Source organism: Scyliorhinus torazame, chromosome 14, assembly GCF_047496885.1.
Source record: "Scyliorhinus torazame isolate Kashiwa2021f chromosome 14, sScyTor2.1, whole genome shotgun sequence".
Taxonomy (NCBI): domain Eukaryota; kingdom Metazoa; phylum Chordata; class Chondrichthyes; order Carcharhiniformes; family Scyliorhinidae; genus Scyliorhinus; species Scyliorhinus torazame.
This window is the reverse complement of record NC_092720.1, coordinates 80,447,368-80,464,499: the sequence shown is the minus strand read 5'-3', so window position 1 is coordinate 80,464,499 and position 17,132 is coordinate 80,447,368. Positions and strand designations below refer to the sequence as shown.

The window sequence follows — 17,132 nt, the reverse complement described above, 5'->3', positions numbered from 1 at the left end:
AGTCCCCTCTCTTCAGGACACCCCCCTCCCCCAGGCACCCTTACAGCACCCTCTCCCTTCCAGGATCCCCATCCATCACCCCTCCAACCTCCCTCCCAGAGGCCCCTACTTGCCTGCTCTGCACAGCCCCCCACTTCAACACCCCACCCACCCTCCTTTCATGGCCCCCTCGCCCCCTGGCAGTACCACTCTGGCACCTGGCACCCTTGCAGTGCCACCCTGGGCACTTTGGCAGTGTCAGTTTGGCAGTGCCAACATGCCCACGTTCCATGGTCTACCCTACACTATCCCTGACCACTCAGGGTCTCCAATAGCCTGGGAAACCCCCCGGGTGCCGTTCCGCCTGGTCCATGTTTGTGTGGTCCATTGCTGAATGGCGTCTGGCTGTGGCCTCGCTCTGGGGGCCAGTGAATCCCGCGGTGACGGTGGATACCAGGTAAGTTCACCTACTTCGGTTTAAAACCGGCTTCGATGTGCACCATTTGTTCACGCCCCTTGTGGGTGTATTTCAGATTCTGTTGCCTCGTGGGACTGGAGTGAATTCAGCGAGGCGTGAAGACTGTCGGAAAGCCCGCAAGAGGGTTTTCCTGGCATTCACCAGCTGCACAGCGCTCAAGGGAGAGCGCAATGCGGCCGGTGGATCACGTCCCATAGGACAGAATTGTACCATATTTTTTCATGTCAGGCTTTGACTGAAATCCGATATATAGCACTCCAGCTGCACAGGCGAGGTTTTAGTCCATATTTTGAGCCACTCAAAGAAACGATTCAGGGGGCGTAGTTTATATTGGGGCAGGCAGGACTGATAGAACTGGCAAGGAAGACGGGCTCCACAGATATCAGGGCACGCTTTAAAAAGGGCACCCCCTTCAAAAATTTAAAATTAACCTCCCCCAGGGAGGCAGTGGCATAGTGGTATTGTCGCTGGACTAGCGATCCTGGCAACCTGGGGACTCTGGTGATATGCATGTACACATCAATGTGTATAGTTGTCTATCAGTTCACATAGCTTTTTTTTAAATTTAGAGTACCCAATTCATTTTTTTCAATTAAGGGGCAATTTAGCGTGGCCAATCCACCTATCCTGCACATCTTTTGGGCTGTGGGGGCGAAACCCACACAAACACGGTGAGAATGTGCAAACTCCACATGGACAGTGACCCAGAGCCAGAACCTGGGACCGCAGCGCTGTGAGGCAGGAGTGCTAACCACAGCGCCTCCCCCGTGCTGCCCTACCAGTTCACATAGTTATCGGTACGACCTCCCACCAGCAGGTGGCATTAGAGATCTATCATGTGACTTGAGACACCCACCAGTTATTAGTAAGTAGTATAAGAAGATAGTCACACTTAGGGTAGCTCCAGGAGAATTCGCTGAATTCATTTATTGGACATTGTCTGTACTGTAGTTTCTTAGCTATCTTTCCACGTCTTTGTTAATAAATTATCTTTCTAGTTAAACAACTAGATGTTCTGTGTACACCATTACAGCAGTTACATCACAGAACACAACAGGGACACGAGTTCAAATCCCAACCATGGCAATTGATGGAATTTAAACTCAATCGACCATCTGGAGTTAAGAGCCGAATGATGACACAATTGTCAGAAAAGACCATCTTGTTCACTAATGTCCTTTAGGGAAGGAAATCTGCCGTCCTTACCTGGTCTGGCCTACATTTGATTCCAGATCCACGGCAATGTGGCTGACTTTTAAACGCCCTCTGAAATGGCCTAGCAAGTGACTCAATTGTATTCAACTGCTACGAAGAAAACACAAAGGAATGAAACCGGATGGTCCACCCGGCATCGAACTACGCACCAGAAACTACAATGGCAAACCCAGCCCTGTTGACCCTGTAAAGTCTCTCGCGCTAACATCTGGGGACTTGTGCCAAAGTTGGGAGGGCTGTTTCACAAACTAGCAACAGCCTGACAGAGTCATACTCATGGAATCATACTTTACAGATTACATCCACTATCACCATTCTTGGGTAGTCCTGTCCCACTGGCAGGGCAGACCCAACAGAGGTGGCGGCACAGTGGAAGACAGTCCGGAGGGAGTTGCCATGGGAGTCCTCAACATGCTGATTACCACAGTTGATAGTAATCAGTACTCCTTGGAGGAAGCACTGAGGATGGAAAGGGCATAAGATGTACTCTGGGGAGGGGACTTCAATATCTATCACCAAGGGTGGCTCGGTAGTACCAACACAGACCAAGCTGGCCGGGTCCTAAAGGATATAGCTGCTAGACTGGGACTGCAGCAGGTGATGAAGGAACCAACAAGAGGGAAAAACATACTGGACCTCCTCCTCACCAACCTGCCTGCTGCAGATGCAACTGTCCTTGACAGTATCGGTAGAAGTGACCACCTCACAGTCCCATCTTCACACTGAAGATGCCCTCCATTGTGTTATGCAGCGCCATGGGATAGACTTTGAACAGATCTAGCAACTCAGGACTGGGCATCCATGAAGCGCTGTTTGCCAACAGCAGCAGCAGAATTGTACTCAACCACAAATTGTAACGTCATGGCCTAGCATATCCCCCACTCTACCATTACTACCACGCCAGGGGATCAACCCTGGTTCAATGATGAGTGCAGGAGGGTGTGTAAAGAGCAATACCAGCATACATAAAAGTGAAGTGTCAACCCGGTGAAGTTATAACAATGGACGACTTGCATGCCAAACAGTATAAGCAGTAAGTAATAGGCAGAGCAAAGCGATCCCACAACCCATGGATCTGCAGTCCTGCCATATCCTGCCATGATTGGTGGTGGACAATTAAATAACTCACTGGAGGAGGAGACTCCACAAATATCCCCATCCTCAAAGATGGAGGAGCCCAGCACATCTGGACAAAAGACAAGGTTAAGCATTCGCAACAATCTTCAGCCACAAGTGACGAATGGATCAGTGATGGGAGACGGTGGCGTAGTGGCATTGTCACTGGACTAGTAAACCAGAAACGCGGGATAATGCTCTGGGGACCTAGCTTCAAATCCCACCACTGCAAATGGTGAAATTTAACTTCAATAAAAATCAGGAATTAAAAGTCTAAAGGTGACCATGAAACCATTGTCGATTGTCGGAAAAACCCATCTGGTTCATTAATGTCCTTTAGGGAAGGAAACCTGTCATCCTCACCTGGTCTGGCCTACCTGTGACTCCAGGCCCACAGCAATGTGGTTGACTCTTAAATGCCTTCTCAAGGGCACTTAAGAATTGGCAATAAATGCTGGCCCAGCCAACGACGTCCAAGTCCCATGAACAAATTTTAAAAATAAATCATCTTGGTTTCCACCAGAGGTCCCCCAGCATCACGGGTGTCAGTCTTCAACCAATTTGGTTCATTCCACCCAATATCATGAAATGGTTGAATAGGGCAGCACGGTGGTGCAGTGGTTAGCACTGGGGCTACGGCACTGAGGACCGGGGTTCGAATCCCGGCCCCGGGTCACTGTCCGTGCGGAGTTTGCACATTCTCCCCATGTCTGCGTGGGTTTCACCTCCCACAACCCAAAGATATGCAGATTAGGTGGATTGACCATGCTAAATTGCCCCTTAATTGAAAAAAAAATCAATTGGGTACTCTAAATTTATTTTAAGAAAAGGAAACGGTTAACGGCACTGGGTACTGCAAAGGTTATGGACCCTAAAAATATTCGGCTATCGTCCTGAAGACTTGTGCTCCAGAACTTTCCGCGCCCCAGGCCAAGCTGTCCCAGTACAGCTACAACACTGGCATCTACCCGGAAATGTGGAAAATTGCCCAGGTGTGTCCTGTACACAAGAAACGGAAAAATCCAACTCAGCCAATTATCGCCCGATCAGTCTATTGTCAATCTTCAGCAAAGTGATGAAAGAGTCATCAACAGTGCAATCAAGTGGCACTTACTCAGCAATAACCTACGCATGGATGCTCATTTTGGGTTCCACCAGTGTAACTTACCTGTTGATCTCATCACAGCCATGGTTCAAACATGGACAAAAGAGCTGAATGCCAGAGGTTCGGTGAGAGTGACTGCCCTTGACATCAAGGTAGCATTTGATTGAGTATGGCATCAAGGAGCCCTAGCAAAATTGGAGTAAAAGGGAATCAGAGGGAAAATTTGCCGCTGGTTGGAGTCATACCTGGCACAAAGGAAGATGGTTATTGTGGTTGGATGTCTACCATCTCAGCTCCAGGACATCATTGCCGGAATTCCTCAGGGTAGTGACCTAGGCCAGTTCAGGTATATACAGTTGCAGGGTTTTGTGCGGATGGAGGTGCCCTCGTTCCCTCGGTTGCCTGAACACACTCTGTCAGAAAGGTTATCTCCAGACGAGGTGGGGGGGGGGGGGGTTCATGGATATTTACAGGTGGCCGGTGGGCACCAAATGAGGAGGTCACGCGGAAGTGGGAGGAGGAGCTGGGCATGGATTGGGATGGGGGTTTGGAGTGAGATTATGCACCGGGTAAATGCAACATCGTCCTGTGCTAGGATGAGCTTGGTACAGTTCAACATGGTGATAGGCCGCATGTGACGTGGGCTCGGATAAACAGGTTCTTTCCAGAGGTACAGCATAAGTGTGAGAGGTGTAGAGGGGGGGGGGGGGGCAGTAAATCCACATGTTTTGGTCATGTCTGTGATTGGTGGGGTTTTGTTGCCTAATATTTGAAGCATTAAGAAAATCGTGGGCATAGAGATGTCAGCGGGCACTCTGGTGGCGATTGTCAGAGCTGCTGGAGGGGATGGGGGCCGGTGTGGTGGCCTTTGCCAATCTGATTGCCTGGTGGCGGATTTTACTGGAGTGGAGGTTGGTGGAGCCACTGAGGGTGTCGGCGTGGCTGGGGATGTAGCAGGAATCCTTTTGGAAAAGATTAAGTTCACCCTCAGGGGGACGGGGTGGGGGGGTTCTTGTTGAGATGGAGGTTGTTCTTGTCCCTGTTTGAGGACTTATCCATTGCCTGTGGGTGGAGGAGGAGAATAAGGGCAAAAATGTCAAACTGTGGGGATTGTGGGTTTCTTTTGAAAGATTATGGGTGGGATTCCGTTCCCTGACGGCGAAATTGTGCTCGGCGGTTGGCCAGAGAATTGATTCCGACGCTGTAATCGGGGCCGGCGGCAGTTTGACGAAGGTATGCGTGTCTCCACCCCTCCAAACCGGAGTCATCGTGACACACGCCGCAAGCAGTCACAACACTGTTGGCACCTCATCGGCCGGCCCACCTGCGATGCTCCGCCCCCTGTGTGCCGAGTTCCCGATGGCACGGGACACGTGTGGTCTGAGCCGGCGTGCCAGCTGCGGCAACTGCAGAAACTGAACTGGACTAGCCATATAAATACCGTAGCTACCAAAGCAGGTCAAAGGCGAGGAATCCTGCAATGAGTAGCTCCTTGTCCCCAAAGCCTGTCCACCATCCACAAGTCTCAAGTCGGGAGTGTAATGGAACACTCTCTATCCTGTACCAGCTTACCCGAACAGGCACCGGAATGTGGAGACTAGGGGCTTTTCACATTAAGTTCATACTTGTGACAGTAAAAGGTTGATATTATTATTACTTGCCTGGATGAGTGCAGCTCCAAAAACACTCAAGAAGCCTAACACCATCCAGTACAAAGCAGCCCACTTGATTGTTCCCCCTTCCACAAACATTCAATCCCTCAACCACCGACACACCGTGGCAGCCGTGTGTACCGTCTATAAGATAGCACTGCATGAACTCACCAACGTACCTTAGACAGCACCTTACAAAGTCACGACCACTACTATCTAGAAGGACAAGAGCAACAGATATCTGGAAATACCACAACCTGCAGGTACATCTCCAAGTCACTCACCATATTGACTTGGAAATATCCCACTGTTCCTTTACTGTCGCTGGGTCAAAATCCTCGAAATTCCCTCCCTAACAGCACTATGGATGTATCGATACCTCAGGGACTGCAGCCTGTACAAGAAGCCAGCTCACACCATCTTCCGAAGGTCAGCAATAAATGCTAGCCCAGGCAGAGACACCGACATCCCATGTATGGGTTTTTAAAAATGCCCTCCGCAGCCCCCCCCTCCCATGGACCCACCCACAAGCACCAGGGTCTCCCTCCACCCACCCCCCCCCAACCCGCATCGGGGCTCTCACCCCAACAAATAGAATGTGAACCCTGCTATCAATGGGGCTACCCAGAGGATCTGCCCTGGCACTGCCCTCCATAACTACACTTTGTCATCCCTGGTATTATCCTGTAATCAATAAATTGATTTTGGAATTGCTAACTGGTCTTGTTCAAACTTGTTATACATTAGCAAGAACTTGCATTTATATAGCACTTTCACAACCTCGGGACACCCCAAAATGCTTTCAAGTCAATGAAGTGTTATTTGAACTCCCCCCTCTCTAACAACACTGTGGGAGTACATTCACCATGGTGCTTCAAGAAAGCAGCTTACCGCCACCTACTCAAGGGCAAAAGGAATCAATAATAAATGCTGGCCTTGCCAGTGACACATACATTTTTTAAAAATGTAGTCACTATTATAAACCAGAGAGTGGCAGCCAATTTGCAAACAGCATTAATTAGATAAATGACACATACACGCCCTATCAGTTAAAAAATACTCCCACTTACATGAATAAACATTTTAACATTTCTCCTTTACTTTCTACAAAAGGCCAATTCCTTAATGTTATGCTCATTACATTCGCACATTCTGCAAAACACAACACTGAATCAGCCAAGCTGGTCCAAGGGCCCAGTTCACTCGGGGTCAATGCCATGACTGAAAAATTTTAGTTTATGGCAGGCAGAACTAGAAGCATGGACGTTCCATATGATCCCTTAAATGCAATCATTCTTAAAGCAGAAATCTCAGGCCCTTACTGGCACCATTGCCCCTTTAGCACAGCTCATCTGGACAAGATGGATGTTTCTGCATTCCCAGGTTCTATTCTTGAGAATTTGAGTTCCTAATGGTGAGGTTGACAGTTTGGGATGGCATTTGCAAGTTGTTTTATTTATACCATAGTTTGAGCATTTTTTTTCAGTTGCAATACCGTCTGCAGTTGTCCTTTCGGCTTTTCCACATGCAAACAACAATTGCTTCCTCTGTCACGGCCACAGTGAATTACATTTAAATGGAAACGAACTGTAGATTGCTGTGGTATTGAAGGATCTTGGTGTCATTGTACATGAATCACAAAAGTTTAGCATGCAGGTACAGTGAATAATTAGGAAGGTAAATGGATGTTGGCCCTCATCACAAGGGAGATGGCGTATAGAAGTATGGAGGTCTTGCTACAACTGTACAAGACTTTGGTCAGACCACACAGAGTACTGTGTACAGTTTTTGTCTCCCTGAAGGAGCGGCATACTTGCATTTGAAGCAGTTCATAGAAGATTCACCCGGCTGATTCCTGGGTTACCTTGAGGAAAGGTTGGGCCTCTGCATATTGGAGTTAGAAGAATGAGGGGTGATCTTATTGAAACATTAAGATTTTGAAGGCGCATGGCAGGGTAGATGCTGGAAGGATGTTTCCCCTTGTTGGAAAATCTATAATGAAGGGGTGCAATTTAAAAATAAAGGGTCTCGAATTTAAGGCAGAGATGAAGAGGAATTAGGCCACAATAGGATCAACCATGAGCTTATCGAATGGTGAGGCAAGCTCGAGGGACTACTCCTGTTCATATTTCTTATGGTCTAATAAGCCTAACTAATCGCTGTTATAGATTTGGAGGAGAAGGAGGATTTCAGATAGAGAGAAGAAAACTATTGAACTTGTACCTCAGGTAACTGGCATTCATTCACACTACCCAGGACCAAGCATTCAAACCTGGATGAGTGCAGTTCCAACAACACTCAAGAAGCTTGGTGTCATCCAGGACAAAGCAGCCCACTTGATTGGTACCTCGTCTACCCCCTGAAACATTAACTTCCGCCACCACTGACTCACAATGGCAACGCTGTGAGTGTATTTACACAACAAGGACTGCAGCAGCTCAAGATGGTGGCTCACTGCCACCTTTTCAAGGACAATTGGGAATGGGCAATAAATGATGGCCTATCCAGCGACACCCACATCCTGTGTGTTAGGAAAACAAGGGCAGTTTTAAGGGCTTTATATTTGTATTGGTATACATTAGTACTAAGGTATAGTTTTAAGTGGTTTTAATTTAATGTTTCTGTGTCTGGAAGGGTAAAATCAATAGTTAGATTCATAATGGACAAAAATGTTAGTATGTGTGGGGTTGGTTAAGTTCCAACTGTGTTTATATTGTGCTTAGAGAGCCCTACGGCATGAAGAATAAATAGGTCAGCAGAGATATGCTGGCATTGCTTAGCAACTGGGACCTTACAAGGTAGAGAAGCTTTTAAGTTATAATTTGGCTAATTTGATTGTAGTTGGAGACAAGTAGTGAGAGGAAGCAACTCTCACAGCTCTGCTGGAAGCAGTTGGTTTTAGAAGGCTGTCCTTCCTGATATTTCATCCTATTTCTTTTCTTTTCTTTTTTATTATTTTGGTCTGTGGACCCATAATTTGGATGTGCCTTTAAGCAGAAGATTCAAAGTTGAAACAGCCTGCTTGACAGGACATTGTGTTCCCAGGTTTTGTATTTTGGAAAGGAGAGACCCCGGCCGCGATTCTCCGAAATGGAGACTAAGTTTTCGGCCCGTGTGTGAACGCTGTCGCGTTTCACAACGGCACGAAACGGCCGCGGGCAGTAGCGATTATGACTCCCACAGGGGGCCAGCACGGCGCTGGAGAGGTTCACGCCGCTCCAGCCTCCCTTCCCGGCGGTAAATGGGCGCCGCGCCAACCCGCGCATGCGCGGGGGACTTCTTCAGCGCACCGGCCCCGACACAACATGGCGTAGTGGTTCAGGGGCCGGCCGCGCAACAAAGTAGGCCCGGGGATTGGGGGGGGGGGTAAGAGGCCGGCCCGCTGATCGGTGAGCCCCAATCGCAGGCCAAACCCCATCGGATGCCCCCCCCCTCCCGGTGAAGGAACGCTTTTCTCCACCCCACAGGCCGCCCCCTGACCCTTCGCGCAGGGTTCCCGCCGGCAGCGACCAGTGGTGAACGGCGCCGGTGGGACTCTGCCATTTCCGCGCGGCCGCTCGGCCCATCCGGGCCTAAGAAAAGGCGACCCGGCCACGAACAGCGGCCCGCGACCTGCGCCGCACCAAATGCGGTGGCGCAAATGGCGCCGATTCTCCACAACTCGGAGAATCGTGCGCCAGCGTCGGAGCAGCATGGTGTGGTTGCGCCGATTCTCCGGCCCGGCGCGGGGCTGGGAGAATCGCGCCCCAGACTTCTCGGCACCGAATGGATCTTAGGAACCAGGGGCAAAATTCTCCATAATCGGCGCAATGTCCGCCGACCGGCACCAAAAACGGCGCAAATCAGTCTGGCATCGCGCCACCCCAAAGGTGCGGAATCCTCCGCATCTTGAGCGGCTGTGCCCTAACCTTGAGGGACTAGGCCCGCGCCGGACTGATTTCCGGCCCGCCAGCTGGCGGGAAAGGCCTCTGGTGCCACGCCAGCTGGCGCGGAAATGACACTGCTGGGCGGCGCATGCGTGGGAGCGTTAGCGGCCGCTCACGGCATCCCCGCGCATGCGCAGTTGAGGGGGTCTCTTCCGCCTCCGCCATGGTAGAGACCATGGCGAAGGCGGAAGGAAAAGAGTGCCCCTACGGCACAGGCCCGATCGCGGGCGGGGCCACCATGGGGGCACCCCCCGGGGCCAGATCAACCCGCGCCCCTCCCAGGACCCCGGAGCCCACCCGCGCCGCCTTGTCCCGCCGGTGAGAGGTGGTTTAATCCACGCCGGCAGGACAGGCATTCCAGCAGCGGGACTTCAGCCCATCCGGGCCGGAGAATCACCGGGGGGGGGGGCCCGCCAAACGCGTGGCACGATCCCCCCCCGCCGAATCTCCGGTGCCGGAGAATTCGGCAACCGGCGGGGCAGTAGTCACGTCAGACCCCGGCAATTCTCCGACCCGGCGGGGGGTCGGAGAATCCCGCCCCAGGTGTGAAGAGAGTTGGTTTGAATGGTTAACTGGCAACTGGTGGGATGGTCAGGGACAGTGTTCTGTCTGACAACGTTCATTGATTGGTTCCTGCGTGATGCTTTCTGAGAGAACTAGGCAGAAGTGTTTAGACCTTGGAAGTGAAAGGAACACTCTCTCCCCCTCTCCTGCTGGCTGAAGTAAAATAATTGCTCGCTTGTTCTGAAAGCAGAGAGTGCCTGGTATATACTTTGCTGTAAACCTGAAAATTTGCTGATAGTAGACAACCTTGCCAGGGAAAACCAACTCAAACCTAGAAGGAAGAAGTACCAAAACAAAAGCCTGAACTTCAGAAAGACATTGACTGGAAATCATCCCAGTGTATCAAAGATCCTTTTCCTTTTAATAATATTTTCTTTCTCTTTCTGCCACCCTTTTCCCTTTGTGTTTTGTGTGTGTGATATATATATATAATATAGACATTATACATTGGGGCGAGTTAGGAAGGGGATTTGTGAAAGGCGTAGTGGATAGTTACATTTTCTGTCCATTTAATTAGAATACTGTACATAATAAAAGGTTACTTGTGTTTTAAAGTTACAAACCTGGTGATTGTAGTTTATTGGGCTCAGCCATGGATCTCGGGTATTTTAAAGTAAAATCTAATAATTTTTAAAAAATAATCTTTATTGTCACAAGTAGGCTTACATTAACACCACAATAAAGTTACTGTGAAAAATTCCTAGTCGCCACATTCCGGCGCTTGTTCAGGTATACTGAGGGAAATTTCAGAATGTCCAATTCACCTAACAGCACGTCTTTCTGGACCTGTGGGAAGAAACCAGAGCACCCAGAGACACAGGGAGAATGTGCAGTCTCCACACAGACAGCGACCCAGCGACCTGGGACCATGGTGCTGTGAAGGAACAGTGCTAACCACTGTGCTACCATGCCACCCACACCTGTGTTCATCTGTGTTGCGACTCCAAGTTAAGTGGGTCTGGAATTGACTGCGCACTAGCCCAGGGTGTCGTGACAAGGCTAATGCGGGAACATCTCTCTCAGCTTTTCTGGAAGAAAGGCTATATCATCGAGTAATTGTTAAGAATATAAGTGGAGAGATCTGAAGAGCAGCTAGTTTAGGAAAGTAGAGAAATGAGGAGAAGCCTGAGGATAAAGGTACTAGAACAGAGAACTGTCCAGTAAAGATAGACAGAGCTGAGGAGAAGGCTGAGACTACGAGAAAGATATCTGAAGTGATTTTCAGGTTTGTGAGATTTTACCATAGCCAGTGGAACACGAGTTGAAATAACTATTATTATGGGCCAGTATTTAGAGAACCCCAAAGTATATCATGGAGTTCACCTGACCCACAACTTTTAATAGATTTTGGTTATGGGGAGCACAAGTGCCACTTTACAGGTGTGATGCAACAGAGATCTAAAAGTATTTTTAAACAAAAACAATGTTTATTCTATGAATCCAGTTAACATTTTATAAACACACAGTAAACAGTTCATCAACTATCAACACTGATACTTTCCGAAATACAATATTCTATAGGTAACCCTTAGTAACTTTCCTAACAACATCCATACGCCCCAAACACTTTTTAACAAAGACAGCAGGTTTAAATTCTCTACAGAAACAGGTATCACTTTGAAATCATCAATGAGCTGAAGACATTCTTTAGCTTGTAGAGAGAAAGATCAATACACACATCTGATTGGTTCACATGCAGCTCTCCAACTGAAAGCGAAACTAAACAGAGCCAAAACCAGCTTTCAGCACAAAACGAAAGTAAAAATCAGAGCAGAACCCAGCTCTACCCACACAATGACATCACTGCAGCTATTTGATAAACACCCATTTCTTAAAGGTACATCCACCTGACACTATGGAAACTGGTGGCTGTACCTCGGAGTTTGTGTTAAACCAGTTAAGACAAAGGAAGCCTAAAAGGAGGAGGAAAATTTGATATTAGTTTATTTGTTGTAAGTGGACTAGAAGCCTTGTTTGACAGTGTAGTTGGAAAACCTGGAATGGATTAGTGATGTAAACTGCTGCTGGAAAGCATTGCTTTGAAAGAAGATTTACTTTTTTGGAGTGGAGTTTAGAAACTCTCATGTGGCAATCATCTGGGGAGATTCGGAGGAGAAATCCACAGACCTTCTCTCGAGGCCCAGAGTGCAGAGCATATTTGACCACAGCCACCTTGTGCGTTTAAAACAACCTTGTGTTCCAGAGACCCTTGTACAAAATGTACTTCGTAATCTATGTTAATCTTAAAATCTGTATGTATCTGTTAAACTAACGGTGGAGTAAAGAAGTATTGTACAAGTCCAGAGTGCAGGGGGGGATGCAAAGAAGTATTGTATCATAATCCAATTTTTCCATGTTTAATCAATGTTTTTTTCCTTGTTAAAACCAATTTGCGGTCATGGGACTCTGTTCCTCCATGTTTTATTTTTAAAATTGCAAAAGTTACGATCTTCCGAGCCAATGTTCCATTGTGGAACTGTGTTACTGTGGGATTTTCACAGTAACTTCATTGCAATGTTAATGGAAGGCCACTTGTGACAATAATAAAGATTATTATTATTACTCTTTCTTGGGATGTGAACATTGCTGGCAAAGATAACATATGTCGGCAAACACAAATTGCTCAAGAGAAAATGGCGGTGAGCAGGGCAATCCATCTGATGTAGGTACACCAACAGTGTACTTTGCACTATTAGAAACTTCATTAAACACCTCTTCCAACAAGACGTAACTCTTTCAATGGTGCACCCTATGTAGAAAGGTCAAATTGCTGACAGCAACATCTGTATTTGTGTGTTTGACAGCGCTGTAGGATCAGAACCCTCTCAACTGGATGTTATGAAATATGAAAACCCCCAAAACCAGTGGTTGCAAGTATTGTAAACAAAAGAGCCTTGCCTCAACACAAAAAAAAAATCACAGAGGGGCAGCACGGTGGCGCGGTGGTTCGCATTGATGCCTCACGGCGCTGAGCTCCCAGGTTCGATCCCGGCTCTGGATCACTGCCCGTGTGGAGGTTGCACATTCTCCCCGTGGTCTGTGTGGGTTTTGCCCCCACAACACAGATGTGCAGGATAGGTGGATTGGCCACGCTAAATTGCCCCTTAATTGGAAAAAATGAATTGGGTACTGTAAAGAATTAATTCAAACATTCCAACATCGAAGCAGGGCTGATACCATTGAAGGGCATTGGGACATTATCATAACAGTGGCTTAAGATCACTGCCATCAGATAACCCAATTAAGAAGCTGAGGAAGCCATTGTTACAAATGGCCCCTGACAATAGCTATCACACAAATAGCATTCACAATGGTCGATGAAGGTGAGAAACGTTTGCATGCATATCAACTTTGGAGCCAGAGATATCTCACTTTAATGCAATCCATCATTTTCGCTAATGGAAATAACACCAGTGCTGAATGAGTCTGTCTGGACCAGGGCATGTAACAGATTAAAGAGATCGAAAGGTGCTAAACACTGGCCATCAGAAATTGTGTTTGTGATATTCTGCTGAGAATGATCATAAACAAGACAAGATCGAAGGGTCTGCCACTGCAGTCAGGGAGGGTCAGGAATGGTCACACTGGCTTACGGAGTTACAATTCACACCGGAAGGACCAACCATATGGGAGACTGTAAATTATCAACCAAATCCAAGGGGTATTGGGGTTGAAGTTTTTAAATCGGGCTAACCAATTAGTGCTGTGTAGTGTCATACACTAGTTTAGAGCTCTTTGTATTAGGGCATCAGGAGTTTCAAAAAGTAAACAACAAGCTTGTGGTTGAGCCAAACCCTGTATCTGTGTAATTTTGTCGTTTGTAAAATCCTAAAGTCAGGGATGATCCGTGAAGGAAACGGGAGCGTGAACCTCTCACAGTGTAGACTCCAGAAGTTACCAGTTTCAGCGGAATGATGACAATGAATGCTGACAGTTCCACTGTAATTCCTACTGCAAAATCTGGGGCCGTATATAAATGATAAACCAGGAATAAGCAGAAACAACCAGTCCACCTCTCTTGCTGTGTTGTGAAGCTCCTAACAGAACTTGACTAGCTTGTTAAAATATCTACCCACCACGTTGCCAAGCCAGAGGCTCTCCCTCCCATTGTTCTTTGGAAAGAGGTAGGCTATGTTACTTTTCTATAATAAAAGAGCAACTACTGTCAGCTTTACAAATGAAACAACTGATTACAGAAATTCATTTCGGAATCAAAGTCAAGAGGTGATGTACTGAGGTTAGACCAATAGGATGAGAAGAAGTGACTTGTAGATATTTTTATTTATGCTCTCTGAATTAGTGGAGGACAAACAATTGCTTATATTTGAGAGTGAAATTTGATTTTGTTTTGGGAACTTAAAAAGAACAGTTTGCACTTTTAGAACTAATCCCCCAGGGTTTGTACATGGACGAATATTAAAGTTTAATTTAGTGCCTGAGTAAGCGACAGACCCACTGCAGTTCCATAAATAAATAAACACTTTCCTGTGCATTCTGCAGCTTTCTAGTTTGTTTGTCTCTGCTATTTGTAGTAGCTAGTTTTATACTTCATTAATTAATTATGGTAGGGCAGCACAGTGGCGCAGTGGGTTAGCACTGCTGCCTCGCGGCGCCGAGGTCCCAGGTTCGATCCCGGCTCTGGGTCACTGTCTGTGTGGAGTTTGCACATTCTCCCCATGTTTGCATGGGTTTTACCCCCACAACCCAAAGATGTGCAGGCGAAGTGGATTGGCCACGCTAAATTGCCCCTTAATTGGAAAAAATTAATTGGGTACTCTAAAATTATTTTTTAAAAATAAAATTTTGTTGATGGTGTCTTCAATCCAGCAGGTCACCAGACATTCTGTTGCTAATTACGGATTACCTGCTCCCCACTCTCAATTTTTTTGTGTCATTTAAAAACAACTTCTTGAGGATAACTGGGACAGAAGCATAGACTTCTGATTGGATATGAAACAGAGAGGACTGATCAAGCGGCAAACTCATGCATGTACTCATAGAGCAGGGGACAAAAATAATGGAAAAATAATATATTTGCACAACATTTCGCTGGATAGGGGCAAACTGATCGAGGTGCACAAGATTATGAGGGGTATGGACAGGGTGCAGAGGGAGCAGCTGTTCCTCTTAGTTGAAGGGTCAGTCACAAAAGGACAGAGGGTCAGGTTGAGGGACAGGAGGTTTAGGTGGGGGATTTGTGGACAAACATTTTTACCCAGAGGGTGGTGACAATCTGGAATGCATTTGCCTGGGGGTGGTAGAGGTGGGTTACTTCACATTCTTTAAAAAGTACCTGAATGAGCACTTGGCATGTCACAACATTCAAGGCTATGGGCCAAGTCAGGGGCGGGATTCTCCCAGCCCTGGGCCGGGCCGGAGAACCCCGCGACCGGGCCACGCCACCGCGACGCCAGCACGTGATTCTCTGCAGAGCGGAGAATCGGCACCGGCGTGGTTGGTGTGGCGCCGGTCGCCGACCGCTCTACGTGGCTGGCCCGCCGATTCTCTGGCCCGGAGAGCCGAGCGGCCGATAAAAAAAACGAGTCCCGCCGGCGCCGTCCACACCTGCTCGCTGCCAGCGGGAACTCTGCCTGCAAGGGTTGGGTGGCGGCTTGTATGGGGGAGGGGGGCTCCAACCCTGGGGGGGGGGGGGGGGGGGGGGGGGGCCTCCGATGCGGCCTGGCCCGCGATCGTGGCCCACCGATCGGCGGGCTGGCCTTTCTGTCCCCGGCCTCTTTTCCTACGCGCCGGCCCCTGTACTCCTGCCCCATGCTGCGTTGGGGCCGGCGGGTAGAAGAAGGCCAATGCACATGGGCGTGGTGGCGCACTGCGCAGATTCCGCGGCGCACAGTTCACGCCAGGATCGGCAGCTGGAGCGCTGCGAACCGCTTCAGCGCCATGCTGGCCCCCTATAGGGGCCAGAATTACTCCTGGCAGCATCCGTTCACGCCGTCGTAAAACGCAACAGCATTTACGCCGGTGTGGACACTCTGCCGCGGGATGGAAGAATCCCGCCCCAGGTGTTTTTCATGTGTCGGTGCAGACTTGGGCCGACGTGCCTCTTCCGCACTGTATTCGTCTGCGATTTACTCTAACCATTATTTGAAGGGGTTAACGCCTTTAAAGAGGAATGCCATGGTTTCTATTATCACCAATAGTAATTTCTAACAGGGGCAGTCAGTCACCTCAGATATTGCACAACGTAAACAGTGGCAGGTGGGAATCAAGTGAGAATGGGATGGTACATTTTTGGAGACTATTTTAATTACACCAGTGTTCCATTTCTGCCAGGAACTTGGGTAAAAATAGCCCCTATGCTCTTGTTTTTCAAACTGACATTCTGCCGATTTATTTTTGCTTGTGTTGTGGTTCACAGTAATTACACTCTCTGGAGCTTCTCACTTCCTTTGTTCAGGACCCTTGTGACAATTGCCTCTGTAGTACTCCAGAGTTTTGCTAGTAAGTGATTTGATTTTAATTTTCAACTGTCCACGCTGCCAACAATTTAGTGGGAGAATGACTGAATGATTAAAGTTAATGTAACTTACTTAACATAATGTAACTGATTTAACTTTTGTTAAATTAAAACTGAATTCCTTCCTCCAATCTCATATTTAAGAACTTTTAAAGAAAGTTAACTGCTGGACATTTCCATATGTCATACATATCTGAAAACACAAAATAATACATGATCAAGGGCACATTACAGGGCTTACTAAGGAACTAATTTAAATCTTAGCCATTTGTTGGTGAACAATTCCACCATGAATGCATGTACAGTCATTCATCAGCTGGGCTCACAATGTGGATCATTTACATATTTACATTAGCTTGAAGCTACATCTATTCATATGCAGGCATGAGGAACATGTCCTGGCATAAGCAAGGGGAACAATAATTCACTGGTGCATTCTTCATAACAACACCTCAACCAATCAGAATTGACTTACCAGCCAATCAGCACCCCTTTTCTCATGCAATATAAATTGTTGCTCTCTTCTAAATTTGGCATTCTTGTGCCTGTCCTGATGAGTTGAAGACAAAATACTTCAACTGTATGTCTCTTTTTTCAGCAATACTCGGGAAAGATCATCTGC

At 47.7% G+C, this 17,132-nt stretch overlaps 1 protein-coding gene across 2 annotated transcripts in view; it reads right to left on the bottom strand.

Moving 5' to 3' along the window:
* The window catches only part of kcnab1a (potassium voltage-gated channel subfamily A regulatory beta subunit 1a), a 416,725-nt gene that overhangs the window by 107,258 nt on the left and 292,335 nt on the right, over positions 1 to 17,132 (bottom strand). The gene's annotated exons all lie outside the window — the stretch shown is intronic.